Genomic DNA, 15,824 nt, shown 5'->3' on the forward strand with positions numbered 1-15,824 from the left:
AATAGGAACCTGAGAAGCCAGAACAAACCAGCACTACAGGTCGCAGGGTGTCTGCAGCACCGGTATAGTAATGAGTGCTCAGCCTCAGCGGCCGTAAGTAGCCAGTGTGGCAAAAAATGCAAAATCCAATGTATTGTATAGGGAAAAATTGCATATTTACCCGCAAAAAATACAATGCAAACATCCAGTGTATTGTGTATGGAAAAATTGCATATTTACACGCAAAAATGCTTTATTTGTCAGGGGGTTAAAAAAAAGACATTCTCTTCTCCCCCCCCCCCCCCCCCCCCCCTCCCCTCCCCCCAGAACAAAACTCAGAAAATGCGTGGAATGCGGGATAAAACTGCCAGCTACGTACCAGGGGCCTCTATGCAAGGCGTACGTAGCTAGGCTAGTTGAAGAGGAATCAGGAGGATGTTAGGAAGCTGGTGAAAGAAGAGGTAGATCAGCCCTAACGTCACACCTGGCGCCACCAGCGAAACGCCATACAAGGGCGTATGCTCCTGACGAGCCTTCCGACTCCGTATCGGGTCGGAGCAAGAGGAACAGGCGGCGAGGAGTCCTCAGATTAGGAGGACTACAAAAAATACTTATTCCATCAGGACAATTTAAGGGAATTAAGTCAGTCAGGGCGTACCCTACAAGATGAGATATTTGGGGGACTAGGGGAGAGGCGCAAGCATACCTTCCCTGTCCACAAGAATATCACCAAAGTAATCCAGAAAGAGTGGAGGAAATCAGACGCAAGCTCCTTCTCCACTAGAGGGGTAAAAAAAAGGTACCCATTCGAGGAGGAAGTTTGCGCAAGCTGGGAGGAGGTACCTAAGGTAGACGTCCCAGTGGCCAAAGTAGCCAGGAAAACGACCCTGCCCTTCGAGGACGCTGCACAGTTAAAAGATCCCATGGATCGCAAAGCTGAGGACCTTCTTAAGAAATCAGGGGAGGCAGCGGCAAACATACTTAGGCCAGGGATCGCAGACACTTGTGTGGCGCGAACCCTGGGGGTATGGCTAGAACAGCTACAGCTACACCTAACTAATAAGATGCCGAGGGAACAGATCCTAAATTCCCTTCCGATCCGGCGTATGGCAACAAATTTCCTAAGCGGACACCGCGGCCGAAACTGTCAAACTCTCAGCGACAGCTACAGCCTGGTCTAACTCAGCCAGAAGAGAGTTATGGCTGAAATCGTGGTCAGGCGACCTAGCCTCAAAAAATAAGCTATGCGCCCTCACGTTCTATGGCCAGTTTTGTTCGGACTGGACCTTGACAAGATTCTAGAGAAGGCGGCCGACAAAAAGAAGGGATTCCCGGAAGAAAAGCCACAGAGAGGGAAGACCTTCTTCCGGGCCCCAAGGCAACAGCCAGAGGCCTACCGAGGCAGAGGCAAGACAGGCCGCTGGAGTTACCCCAAGGGGGGCAGAGGAAGGAACATCCTCTTTAACCCCCACCAGGGGGAGCCAAAGCAGAGACCCTGACGCCATCCCCGTAGGGGCAAGGCTGGGGGGGCTTTGTGGATCAAGGGGCAGCGATTTCTGAAGGCCCATGAATCCCAAAGATCTTACAGCAGGGATACCGGATAGAACTAGGGTCCCTCCCCAGAAGAAAATTCATTATCACGGGAGGCTCCAAACAACAGTTACACCTACTAAGGCAAAGCGTTGGGGACCTGCAACAACTAAATGCAATATCCCCCGTACCGCAAAACGAGGAAACCCAGGGCCATTATTCCAGGCTCTTCCTAGTAAGGAAACCCTGCGGGAAACAGTGGATGATAATAAACCTGAAACCTCTGAACACCCGCATCAGATACAGAAAATTCATGATGGAGTCCATCTCCTCAACGATAAAGTTGATTCCCAAAGGAGCCTACATGGCATCCACCGATTTAAAGGATGCTTATTTCCACGTACCGATCCACGAGGGGTCCCGGAAATACCTAAGGTTCGCAGTGGATATGGGCAAAGGAATAGAGCACCACCAATTCAGATGCCTGCCCTTCGGGATCTCCTCAGCACCCAGAATCTTCACCAAAATTATGGCAGAGGTAGCCGCCTACCTGAGGAAGAGTCGGTCCTAATAATACCCTACCTGGACGATATTTTAATAATAGCAGAGTCCAGAGAACTCCTAACGGAACACCTGAGGATAGTGCTAGAACTTCTCCAATCCTTAGGATGGATCATAAACTGGGAAAAATCCAGCCTAGATCCCGACAAACAGAAAACGTTTCTGGGTATAACGCTCGACTCAGAATCGCAATGCTCCTGCCTACCCGAGGAGAAAATACAAAAAATCCGACAGCTAGTCAAAACCTTTTTACGGAGACGATTATGCACAGTTTGGTAAGCCATGTCTCTCCTGGGAAGCTTGATGTCGTGCATTCCAGGAGTGGCATGGGCCCAGGCTCACACCAGAGCCCTGCAAGCCTCAGTCCTATCCACGTGGGACAAAAGGCAGTCCTCCCTAGGGACAAGAATGTACATCTCAAGCATGGTGAAAACATCCCGCGTTGGTGGACATCCCCAGAGAATCTGCGGAGAGGGGTTCATTGGCTACAAAACCCAGCCACTCACATCACAACGGATGCAAGCGCCTGGGGATGGGGAGCGCATGTGGGGAACCAGTTCTTTCAGGGCCCATGGCCTCAAAGGACAAAAGAACAGTCCTCAAATTACAGGGAACTACAGGCCATATGGCAGGTCCTACAGCAGTTAGGGAACTCGCTACGGGACCAGCATATAAAGATATTGTCAGACAATATCACCACGGTCGCCCATATACGACACCAAGGGGGCACAAGATCTCCCGCTCTGCAAAATATCGCACAGAAAATTTTCCACTGGGCAGAGGGCCGGATCCTCTCGATCACGGCAACCCATTTGAAGGGGACGCTAAACTAAAAAGCGGGCTTTCTCAGCAGGAGGCAAATAGACCCAGGAGAACGGTCTCTCTCCCCGAAAGCATTCAGAATCCTGATCAACCAGTGGGGGACCCCACAATTGCACCTGTTCGCAACCAGGGAAAATGCCAAAGTAAGCAATTTCTTTTCCCTCCAGCCAGGAGATGGTCCGACAGCAGTAGACGCCCTAGGCCAAGACTGGGGAGAGGGGCTGGTGTACGCCTTTCCTCCTATGCCATTGATCCCCAGAGTCTTACAACATTTCAGAACCCAGGTATGCACACTAATCCTGGTGACCCCCCCCCCCCCCTTCTGGCCCAAAAGAAGCTGGTTCGGTCTCGTAGTAACATTGAGCGTCCAGGACCCAGTCATCTTCCCTACCTGGACAGATCTTCTATCGCAGTGGCCACTGAGCCATCCGAGCCTAGACAAGCTCCACTTAACAGCATGGCTCTTGAGGAATCCTCACTAAAAGAGAAGGGATTCTCAGAGAGTAGTAGAAACGTTAATGTCCAGCAGAAAAGAGACTACCCACCTTATCCACCAGAAAGTTTTGGAGAAAGGTTTTCCTCATGGAGACAGGGAAGGGATCATGGGGATTCTATCCCGGACATCCCTCTAATCTTAGAGTTCCTGCAGGAGGGCCTAGAGATGGGCCTCTCTCAAAGCACCCTGAAGGTCCAGGTCGCAGCCCTTAGCGCCATATGTGACACAAAGTTCGCAGACAACAGATGGGTCAACAGGTTCCTAGCAGCAGCAACTAGATTATGGCCTAGACCCATAAATCTTTTTCCAGACTGGAACCTTAATTGGGCCCTAAGGGCCATGATAGCGGTACCATTCGAGCCGATTGAAGCACTACCCATAAAAATGCTTACTATCAAGACCATTTTCTTAGTAGCCATCACCTCCGCAAGACGGGTTAGCGAGCTGCAGGCCTTGTCCATTCGCCACCCGTTCCTGAAAACCTCGGACACCAAATTAGTATTCAAAACGGACCCTGCCTTCATGCCAAAAGTAGTATCACATTGTCATAGGTCCCAAGACATAATAATCCCCTCATTTTTTTTAGTAAACCTAAAAACGAGGAAGAAAAAAACCCTAAGTTGCCTGGACGTTAGGAGAGCAGTCCTAGGCTACATAGAGGCGACAAGCCACTGGAGGCGGGACGACAACTTGTTCATCCAGTTCAGTGGCCCAAATAAAGGGAGCAAAGCAGCAAAAAGCTCCATAGCCAGGTGGATCCGCCTGGCCATCATAGAGTCTTATAAAGCCCTCGGGAAGGAAATCCCTTTAGCTCTTAAAGCCCATTCTACAAGGACAGTAGCATCCTCATGGGCCGAACATAGCTCAGCTTCGGTCGAGCAGATATGCAAAGCCGCAGTCTGGAAGAAACCCCACACGTTTGTTAAACACTATAGGGTAAAAGTGCAGCAGGACGAGGACATGGCCTTCGGCCGCGAAGTCCTCTCGGCAGCAATCCCACCCTAGGGAAACTTTAGTTGGTACGTCTCAATTGGTGCTGTCGTGGAGACGACTGGGGGAAAAAATGGATTATACCTACCTGATAATCAGGTTTCCAGTAGTCTCCACGACAGCACCCGTACCTTCCCCCCCCTAAATTGATAGAAAAGAAACTATGTAATACAATATAAAAAAACATATATATAATATAACTTTATTCTAAAAAACAAAAAAATCCCGGTTAAGGGAAAAAATTTAAGTTGAGCTCCTACCCCGGCAATTCGTTAGAATCCACTGAGGAAAGTGGGGAAGGGGGGGAGCTTTTAACCTCTCAGTATGTTCCTGTCCTATCAGGAGGAGGCAATCTCAATTGGTGCTGTCGTGGAGACTACTGGAAACCTGATTATCAGGTAGGTATAATCCATTTTTTTTTCCATGTGAGAAGGCGGCCTCATTTGCTGATGTTGACCCCATGGTGCCGTCACACGATGTCTGAGCCATAGAATTTTTTTTTTTCTATAACATTTGCCGTATGACTGCTTTTCATGTGCAAAGTGAGTTTCCAGTAATGGGAAAAGTCATTTCAAGATTATATAGGAAACCTAATATTGAAGAGATTTTTCCTGACTTTGAGTCGCCCATAAGCAGGAAGTCCAAAAAAGGAATGTTTGAATTGGATACACTGTAAGTGAAATGCACATTCATGCCTGATTTTGTCTCCTACCTGAACAGCAATGACAAGGCATACAGAGTGCCCCCCAAATAAATAGGTCATCTATGTATCTGCCGTACCAAACCACATACCCCCGTAAACATCAGAATACACAAGAAATTCATCCCACATTGCTACACACAAATTGGCGTAAGATGGTGAAAAGGAGGAGCCCGTGGGACAGCCGAACAGTTTGAGGTAGAATTCACTATTAGGCCAAAGTCAGAAGAGCAATTTCTTTTGTGCGCAAAAAAAGTGTGCTCCACGGACATGCCAAATGCTCATGATGGAAGCTCTGTGCAGTGGCAGAGGACAATGGGGCCGGAGCTGCTGCTGCCCCATTCAGAGGAATGGGATGAAGACAAACCCCACTGGGATTTTTGGGGAAGGATTTGAAAAAAAAAGCCCTTCCCTGTAAATAAGCCTTAACTGCTGTAAAAAAAAAAAAAAATTATATATATATATATATATATATATATATATATATATATATATATACACACACACACCACCTATCAGCGCTGTTGGGGCCCTGGCGCGTCTTCTCCCTGGCACTCTTCTGCTTGAAATATAAGCCCAACCCCCAAAATAACCTCTAGCTGCAGGGAAGAAAAAACACACATCACATAGAAGCGCTGTCTGGCTCCATTGTGTCTTTTCCCCGGTTCCTGGCATTGGTCTTCAGACATGTCTTCTGGGATTGAAAAATACTGCCTCCAGGAAGCGCTGCCTTTGATTGGCATTGAATGGTTGTGATTGGTTCACTGAGCGCTGGCTCTGATTATCTGAGCACTGTGGCAGCGCTACCAGGAGGCAGGGAGTTTCCAATCCACGTCCAGAAGAGATGCTGAAGACAACTGCCACTGACCGGGGAGAAGATAGAGCCGAGCCGGACAGCGCTTCTAGGTGATATGTTAAGGAAGAGAAACAGGGGCTACAAAACATTGCATGTCGCAGGCATATTGCGAAACCCGCAAGGTTTTTTATTCACAATGTCGCATGCTACAAAACGTCGCAAATGTGAAGGAACCCACAGGAAAACATGAGCTTCACATACATGCGATTTGTAGCATTGTCGCAACACAAAAACACTGCGCAACTTTGTCGCCCATGTAAAGGAGGTCTAAAGAAAAGGGAACTATAAAGGAGTTTTGCTTCTTGCTGGACAGCTCCTTGAGGGCGGAGGTTGCTCCTCATGGAAGCATCAGGGCTGTAGCTCTGTATTTACATAATGACATATTTGTAGGAATAAGAAACATGGCAGAAGCTGGAGGATAGCAGCACCAGCACCTTGCGGGCACAGTGTGGTCTCTGATATAAATCTATGCTCAGTCATACCTCTGTTAGACTTTCCCTGCCACCGGTGCTGCTGCAGCTTCCTGCTCGTCCACTATAAGCCACAGAGCTGCGATCCACTGTGAATGCACCCCGCGGCCATGGGGAAATGTTCTGCTCAAGCTGCTTCAAAAAAAAGGTGCAACTAACGCCGGAAGTCTGAAGGTCCACCAGTAAGGCTGGATACACATGAGTGAATATGAGATCCATCTGAGAAACTCGGACCAATATCGCATTTGCAAACGTGATTTTTGATGCAATTGCGATGCGTTTTTGCTTAAAAACATATTGCATCTAGGTAATTGTGATTTTCTTGTGCATAGAAAGTGCATGACATGCGAACGCAATGGAATTTTTTTTAACAACCTCAAAGAAACTAATGGGCGATTAGGAATCGTCTAAAAGTAGGACACGCAGCAATTTTTCAATCTCACAGCACTGCTGCAAGGGAAGAATCGGTCAGGTGAAGAAACACATTGAAATCGATGTGTCATTTTCACGTGTGGGCTCCATCCACAATGCAATCAGACAGAACTCGTGTGAAAATTGCCCATGTGAATCTATTCTAAAAAAAGTGCCCTTTAGTCTTCCCCCATGTGACTTCCACATTATCATGTCTCCTGCCGTTACATTCTAGTATTTAGGCCTTATTCTCACGGCCAATTGTGATCTGTAAAAAACACACTCTGTATATATGTGCGTTTTGGTGCGTACGTGTTACATCTGTATTCACTGCGTTTTTCATGTTTTCAAAAAAAAAAATGCAAAAAGACTCAATGACCCGTGACAATACCTATCCCTGTTCTACTGTTTACCCTTTACCCTTCCTGTTATGAGACCTGTAATCCTGGGAGGCCCCACCCCTCCTGTGACATCACACCTGCCAAGACAATTACCCAGTGGGTGTGGTTAGCCTTATATAAGTCTGTGGACTCCTCAGGAGCTATCATTCATTACTTCTGCAGCTTCTGGGCATTATGAATGGGGAGGTGTGTGATTGGGGCTAGAGGTGCAGGGTGGTCTGGTGGGTTTTTTTTTTTTGGCTTCCTGTGGGTGTCTGTGGTGATTGGAGGTGCAGGATAGTTGCTGCTTTTGGTGGGTTATCAGCTCCTGTCTGACTGTCTTCCCTCTTGTAGGTGATTCCAGGTCATCTGGCTGAGATGGAGCAGCAGGTAAGTACTGAATGTTCTGTAATGGGGATATTGCTGACTGCCGGTGATGGATCCACACCCTGTTCTATATGATGGGGAGCTGAGCACATCCACTAGGCAGAAACTTCTTCATTAGCTGCTGAGAAACCTCCATTTAAGGAAACGCAACTTCCTGCTATCTGGCTGACCTTTGTGAGACTCTGCTGTCTCTGGGGGGGGCTACATGAAGAAGTGCCCCCATAATGAGCACTGCCCCTATAAGGCTAAAATCGCACACGGCAGGCTTTCTATCCATGTGGTAAGTCTACAGCATTTACAGTTGTATCAAACTGGATGAGACTTACAAGATCTTGTTGGCATGTTGTAGAGAATCTGCCCAGAACTTGAGAATCGGCCGGCAGAGCGGGTTTGGGGTTTTGGATCTTCAGTGTATCAACTGTAGAAGCAGATTTGGGGTGCAGATTCTACCTCTTCACATGAGGGGGGAATATCATATCAATATTTGCCCCATGGTGGGACTGCTGTGGGATGTTGGCTGCAGACGCTGCACAGGGTGTTCTGTCCTGTGTGAACAAAGCCTTAGGGCTCATGTCCACGGGCAAAATGTGATTTAAAATCCGCAGCGGATCTCCCGCGCGCGGATCCGCACCCCATAGGGATGCATTGACCACCCGCGGGTAGATAAATACCCGCGGATCGTCAATAAAAGGCATTTTAAAAAAAATGGAGCATGAAAAAATCTGGACCATGCTCCATTTTCATGCGGGTCTCCCGCGGGGACGGCTCCCGCGGGCTTCTATGGAAGCCGTCCGGATCCGCGGGAGACCTAAAATAGGAATTAAAAGCATTTACTCACCCGCAGCGGGCCGCGAAGCTCTGCTCTTCCTCACGGCCGCATCTCCCTTGCTTCGGCTCGGCGGATGTGCCCGGCGCATGCGCGCGGCACGTCGACGTGCCGCCGGCGTCAGGAATTCATCCGCCGGCCAAAAATGAAGATCCGGCCGTGAGGAACAGCTGACCTTCGCCGCCCGCTACGGATAGGTAAATGCTTTTAAATTTCTATTTTCAGCGCTCATGTCCGCGGGGCAGGAGGGACCCGCTGCAGATTCTCCATGTAGAATCTGCAGCGGATCTGATTTTCCCCGTGGACATGAGGCCTTAACCTCCTGGGGTAGAGCTCTCCACCTGGGTGTATAATCTGCCTTGTATTACACTGCACAGTGTGCTATCCTTCTCTGGAAGGCTGCTCTAAATTAATCCCACAGGATGCACCCAAATCCACAGCTGCAGACTTCTTTGCCACAATCTGCAGGTCTAACTCTCATCTCTGCACTAAAATCTGCAGATAACCAGCAGCAAATGCTGCTATCTGTGATGCATCCTGCGGTGTAACTCCAGCTCATGTGAAAGCACTTTAAAAGCCCTTTTATAAGAGATGGATTTCACAAAAATATTTCTATGTCACAATATTATTTGTATGGGGCTCGAATTTCCCACATTTAAAAATCTGCATGTCTTTACTTCAAAACCACAAGACTAACTTCCCCAGCAGAAAAACTTTCTACTGCAAAATTAGGGACGTCTTGTGGAATTGTTGCGAGTTTCTAACATACAGGAGATGTAAATCACCAATTAAAGCCTGTGGAAAAAACTGTTCTGCAGTTAAAAACACAACAAAATCAGCATTAGGGCTCCTGCACACGTGTGTGTTTTCTGCGTGTTTTTATTCACACGATATCACATTTATTTTTCTTTTTTGTGTGCAATTGTCAATGAGACTTTCCAATGTTAAAACCGCATCACACAAAAATTGCAAAGCACCAACTTGTGATGCGTTTTTTAACTTTAGAATGTCCCATTGACAATCGTGTGGAAAAAAAACGCACAGGGAAACCGCAAGTGTGCAGGAGCCCTTAGTGCTGCATCCTGCGGACCATTTAATCCCGTGTGAAAGGTTCCTGAGGGAACTCTCTCACATGCAGAATATCTTTACAAGATGCAGACAACCCATCTGCTGTGTACATGTGGGGTACGGAGCAGAAATCCACAGCAGCAGAAATACATTTTTAAATGTTTGGGGTTTTTTTTCAGATCCTAATATATATATTTATTTTTTTAACTACTAACAATGTCTAACTACCTGCACAAAAAACTGAACACACTACTTATCCTGCACAGTGTATTGTTCCATGTGTATCCCACACATAAGACAAACCCTCAAAGCTCAATCCATGGAAAACTAAGTTATGTGACTCTAAATGGAAAAATTACAAAAGAGTTTTATGAAAAACTTTTTAAAAAATGGTGGAATTGATAACTCTTGGGCAGGGAAAAAACAATAGTCTTACAATAAGTCTTAACTCAAATATGCTACTTGTACAGAAAAATAAGCTCTCATATAGCTTTTGGTAGAAAAATTTAAGTGTATGGCACTTGAAAGGAGGTATGAAAATGGAAGGGGGGGGGGGGGGGGGGGTGGGGGACACTGGACCTTAAGAGGTGGGATTCCACTGTATAAGCTAGAAATACCTCCTTCTAATGTCTGATTAGATCTGGTTGACACACTTAACCCTTCCCTGTACTTGTCCCCCCCTTAGAATGTACTGGTAAGGTTGGTGAACCTCCCATTGGTGAGCTCCACTTATGATCTGGTGTCTTCTGCCTATGTGACCACCAAAGACAACCATCCCTACCTGAAATCTGTATGTGACGTCGCAGAGACAAGTGTGAGAAGCATCACTTCTGTGGCTATGAGTAGCGCCGAGCCCCTCCTACAGCACCTGGAGCCTCAAAGTAGGTGTTCTATGGAAGGAGGATCTCCTCCTCACTGATGACTGAGATGCTGGGGATTAGACTTTCTTTACTTCTCTGCCTTCAGATGACTTCCATATCTAGAAATGCAGATTTTTCATAATATGCAGAGGGGATGTTGTTAGTGATGGTTCTCTAAGAATTGGGAAGATGAAAAAGAATCTGCTGTAACTCCCTGACTTCTGCCATGATATTGGGGGTTTGTATTAGACATGCAGTTTGTTCTCTCCTTGCTCAGTAGCTAAATGTTATGTCCTACAACAGTCTCAGCATTATTCCCCAGGACTTTTGCTGGCTTGTAGCTCATCAGTACATGGTTTTATCCTTCAAACTGATGCTTTCTCCCTCTTCAGTTACTCTGGCTAACAACATGGCCTGTATTGGCCTAGATAAGATGGAAGAGAAGCTGCCTATTCTGCATCAGCCTTCTGGAAAGGTGAGCTATTAAATCCCAGGGGACCTTATAAATGTCCCATAAACTAACCACCTCTGTAATAGCAGTGCAGTGTGAACCATAGCGGGGTCGGTTGCTGGGTTTGAGCTCATGGGTATAAATGTCTCTTCTGGCAGGTGGTGGCTAATGCCTCAGAAGCAGTTGTTGGGGCCAAGGATGCCGTTCTTCAGAGGATCACAGGAGTAGTGGATAAAACCAAGGGAGCTGTGTGGAGAGGACTAAGGCTGTGGTAAATGGCAGCATTAGCACAGTCCTGGGAAGCAGTGTAGTGGAGCTGATGAGCGATCGTGTGGACATTGCACTATCCAAGTCTGAATCTCTTCTGGAACAATACCTGCCGCCGACAGATGAAGTTGGGTAAGCAGAAGGGTGGTCTCTGAAGCGGACTTGGAGATGCTGGTGCTGCCATTGCAGGAGGTACAACATCTCTTTGCAAAGCAGTTCTATAGCACATCAGTCTCTGTCAGAGGAACTCTTCTCTTGAGTTCTCTAATAAAACTTGTCCTATTGTAGGATAATCAATAGATTAGCAGGGCATCTGCCATGTAAGACCCTCACTGATCTTCTCTTAGGGAGTTCTGGGTGGCAGTCTCCTACTGATCACCTATCCTGTGGATAGGTGATCACTTGAAGAGCTTCAAAAACCCTTTAAGAACACTACTACAGCTAGTCATATTAAAGTAATTAAAATGGCACAATTGAATTGCTTATAGTCTCGGTATCAGCAGGAAGTAAAAGAGCTACAGTTATACCCTCCTCACTACCACCACTAGTACCAAATGCTTATATTGAAAGCATGGATCTGAATAATGATGAAGCTTTTGAAGAACCAATATAGACATAACTGTAATGTCACCTAATTTCAGCTGAGGAAGCAACTAAACCAGAAGGCTCTGAGTTGTCCCAAGATGAGGCCAGCTACTATGCCCGCCTGGGTTCCCTCTCTACCAAGGCCAGCAGACGTGCTTATCAACAAGCTGTGACCCGGATCAAGGATGCCAAATGCAGAAGCCAGGAAGCCATTGCTCAGCTCCAGATCACAGTTGACCTGGTGAGTAAATCTACCTGAGGGATCTGTTAAGTGTGAAGCTTAGCAGAAACCCTTGTCAGTAAAACTCCTGCAAATGTCTTTATTCATCTGCAATGTAAGCCATATTACAGATTAGATTTGGTATATTTAGAGCTTCAGACAAAAATGACTAGTCTTAAATATTTACTAAGTTCAACTCCTCTATATTCAGTTCATGTGTTTGCCTGTTTGCTTATCTAGCATTAGATGTTCTTACGTCAACTAGCTCTTCAAGAAATGCTGCAGGAGTTTCAAGAGGTTCCTTAATAAATGGCATGTTTAGGACACCATATAATGGGGTGTAATAATGCCTATATAACACTTAATCATTGAATGTTTTTGTTTAAGTAATCTACTCTGGAAATGGTTTCTAGCTGATTCTAGAACTCATATTAAGGGAATAAGACATACTGGTGTAACTGAGGCATAAACCTTAGTGAGGTCCATGTAATGATGGCATCCTCCACGATCTCTCCCATGTAGACATGGTGAATATAACATTACCCTATTCTCTCAAGGTTGAATATGCAAGAAAGAACATGGATGATGCCAGTCAGAAAATCCAGACTGTACAGGAGAAGATTTATAATAAGTGGCTGGAGTGGAGTAAAGGCACAGGACAAGATGCTGGTGGGGACCCTGAAAGCACTGAGGTAATGCCAATTCCCTATAGTGTGTGTGCCAGCTTCATCTGGACCCTGGGAATCTCACATGTCTATTTCTCTCTCTAGCATATGGAATCCCGCACTCTGGCTATTGCCCGCAATCTCAGTCACCAGCTACAAACCACATGTGTGTCTCTTGTGACCAGTGTCCAAGGTCTGCCCCAAAGCCTTCAGAAGAAAGCTCAAGATGTGAGTGCCACGGCTGCAGATGTATATCAGACCTTCCATGCTGCCTCTTCCTTCAGAGAAATGTCTGCTGGCCTCTTAACCAGCACTAAGGAGCAGCTCACAAACATGAAGGGGTCTCTGGAGGAGGTGCTGGATCTCTTGTTGAACAACTCTCCCCTAAACTGGCTGGTAGGGGGCTTCATTCCCCAACTGGCTGGCAGACAAGAGGAGCAAGAATCAGTTGGGGAAGACTCTGCCACGAAGGAGCATTAAAAGCTTCCGGTGAAGAAATGTTGTACTTAAATGGACAAATCCCAACCACACCACCATTCCAACTCAACTCCTTGTTCTCTCCATCTGAGGGCCAGCAACAGTGTTACTCTTGGCTATCTTACCCAACTATATTTGAATCACTGATATGTAACCACTATGTGCACTTTTTGTAAAATAAAATGTCTGCATCAACTCTTTGCTGTTGCTGACTTGTGTTCATACAGCTGCTCAAAAAGTCAAACGGATATTGCCTAATTTGTGCTCAATGTGGTTTTTAATAGATGGAAAATAACTAGAGATGAGGTGGTGCTCAATTCTCAGGTGCTAGTTGCTCAAGACGAACTTTTCGCAATGCTCGAGAGCTCGTTTCGAGTAACAAACCCCATTGAAGTCAATGGGCGACTCGAGCATTTTTGTATGGGACCGATGCTTTACATAGGCCATGACTTGTGAAGCTCTGGAAAACCTCAGTCATGGAAACGCCACGGAAGGGCAGGGGCAGCATGCATGGCTGCATCTGAGGCTCCCAGGTCCCACTTTTAAGCCAAAATGGGGGCAAGACCCCCTGTAAAATTCCTGTAGCAAAGGTATAAGCGGTCTCCAGTAACATTCCTGTAGCAAAGGTATAGGCGGACTCCAGTAACATTCCTGTAGCAGAAGAAAAGGCAGACCCCCTCTAACATTCCGGTAGCAGAAGAATACGCAGACCCCTGTAACATTCCTGTAGCAAAGGTATAGGCAGACCTCAGTAACATTTCTGTAGTAGAAGTATAGGCAGACCCCTGTAGCAGAAGTATAGGCAGACCTGAGCTGGAATATGGTTTTCTCAAGCAGGCTTCAGGGTATTCTGCAGCTTCCTAATTGTGTAGAAGCAGTAGGCGCACACTGACCAAGTCAAACACGAGGTATCAATCTCCTGCTCAAAATGGCTCTTCTGGGAGAAACATCCAGACAGGGCCTTTTATTAAAAAGCATAACACCTGCCCTTTTATGGGCGTTTAACAGATTACATCAGTAACATATATATATATATATATATATATAATATATATTTTCTTATTCGCTGGGTTATATAGAATTCCCTGCCTCCCCCTCTCCCCACCTCTCTCAAGTAGGAGCCTTTGTCTCAATAACATGTGTCCAAATCTGAAACAAAGTAGATATCTTTGTTGTAGAAGGTCCTGTGTGGGGGATGGGGAGGGACTGGGAAAACACTCAATATTTGTGTGTGTGTGTGTGTGTGTGTGTGTGTGTGTGTGTGTGTGTGTGTGTGTGTGTGTGTGTGTGCATACATATACAACACTATGACCTTTAACTCTTAGAGGCTGCTTGTGCAATATATATATATATATATATATATATATATATATGCAGCTAACATTATACCACATATCTTTCACCATGTCATTGTCTGGCAAATTCCATGATGAGATTGTGTGGCCATCAACCCCCCCCCCCCCCCCCCACAGAGCTAAAGGTCATTACAATAGCATAATACATTTGGTTTATCCAAATCAATAGATATTTTATACTAATTATGTCTACTACAATCCCCCCCCCCTTGAAATGTCTATTCTCTAACTTTCCCTAGTAATTCCACAATCCCCTGCAGGTGACCCTCCTTGGGGTCCCAAATCTAGGCAGGTCCATCGAGCATACCAAGGTAAGCTCTCTAAGCCAACCACGGGTTCTTCACAGCCCTTGCGACTGGACCACAGCTAGCCTGGGTCCCCCGTAGTCACCGACTCGTAATTCCAAGGAGGGTGGTCTGACCCTATAACTGGTTTCTCTTTAATTCTTCCGATAGTGCGGTCAACTTTTTAATGGCAACTGACTTTACCCGTGGGTCCTGTATTGTCTGGGATGTAGGTACAACAAGTCTCCCCTATCATCTTATAGACACCCCCCTTCTCAGCTAAAATCATGTCTAAAGCCATTCTATTTTGAAAAGTCATAGTCGAGGCAGGTCCTAATTGGTCAGCTAGTCCCCTGTAAGGCATCTCTGGTGTAATTTATAAATCGCTGCTGATTGTAATAAATGTAATTAATCCAGTCAACGTTTTTATTTACCGTAATGATTGGGAAAATGGACTCGAATTCAGCTTTAACTTGGTCTCTAGCTTTATACTCCAGGTACCCCCCCCCCCCCTTGGCTGTCCTATGGTGTCAACGTACACGTGTAAATCTAAACTACCGCCAGGAGCCTCTCTTCTCACTCTAACTATTGGGGGTAACCTCATTATCCTCAACGTTATCTGACAGGATGTGGAGGGGCATAAGGGCTTTTGCTAAGGCACACTCCCCTGTCCAATTACCTTCCAGACGGGTCCTCAACCTCATGTCTCCACAAAGCCAGTAAACGTCTCCTAAGGACTGGACCTGATTCTGCGTCTATTCCCCTCCCAGTGTACTGTAGGAGGAGCAATACCCGTTGGTGAAGTTCCCCAAAAATCTCCCCCCTTGTCGGTTTGCATAGCAGGTATAGTTTCCAGGGTAGATTGTAATACTCTCCCCGGGGCGAGGCACTTGAGTGATTTATGGGGTATTCCTTTTTCCACTTCTCACAAGCAGTGTGATTGGTGGAAACGTTCGTGAAGAGACTAAGGAAACACTTTTACATCTACAGGGAGATTCAGCGGGACCGTCCCCAAGTGCGGTCAGGCACTACCGCACACGTAACAGTTAGACTTGTTGCTCTTGTTGGCGTTGTACCTCATCCACTCTAACCAGAGATTCTGGTCAGAGTAGCCAGTCTCTACTGTCATGACGTCTTCAAAGGTAGGGTCGGCTATGGCCATGTTCGTCAAGGTCTTTATTTTG

At 46.4% G+C, this 15,824-nt stretch overlaps 1 pseudogene; it reads left to right on the forward strand.

Moving 5' to 3' along the window:
• Positions 1-7,561: 7,561 nt before the first annotated feature.
• Positions 7,562-13,004, forward strand: LOC136578669 (perilipin-2-like; annotated as a pseudogene).
• Positions 13,005-15,824: the final 2,820 nt, after the last annotated feature.

The sequence above is a fragment of the Eleutherodactylus coqui genome, chromosome 9 (assembly GCF_035609145.1).
Source record: "Eleutherodactylus coqui strain aEleCoq1 chromosome 9, aEleCoq1.hap1, whole genome shotgun sequence".
Taxonomy (NCBI): Eukaryota; Metazoa; Chordata; class Amphibia; order Anura; family Eleutherodactylidae; genus Eleutherodactylus; species Eleutherodactylus coqui.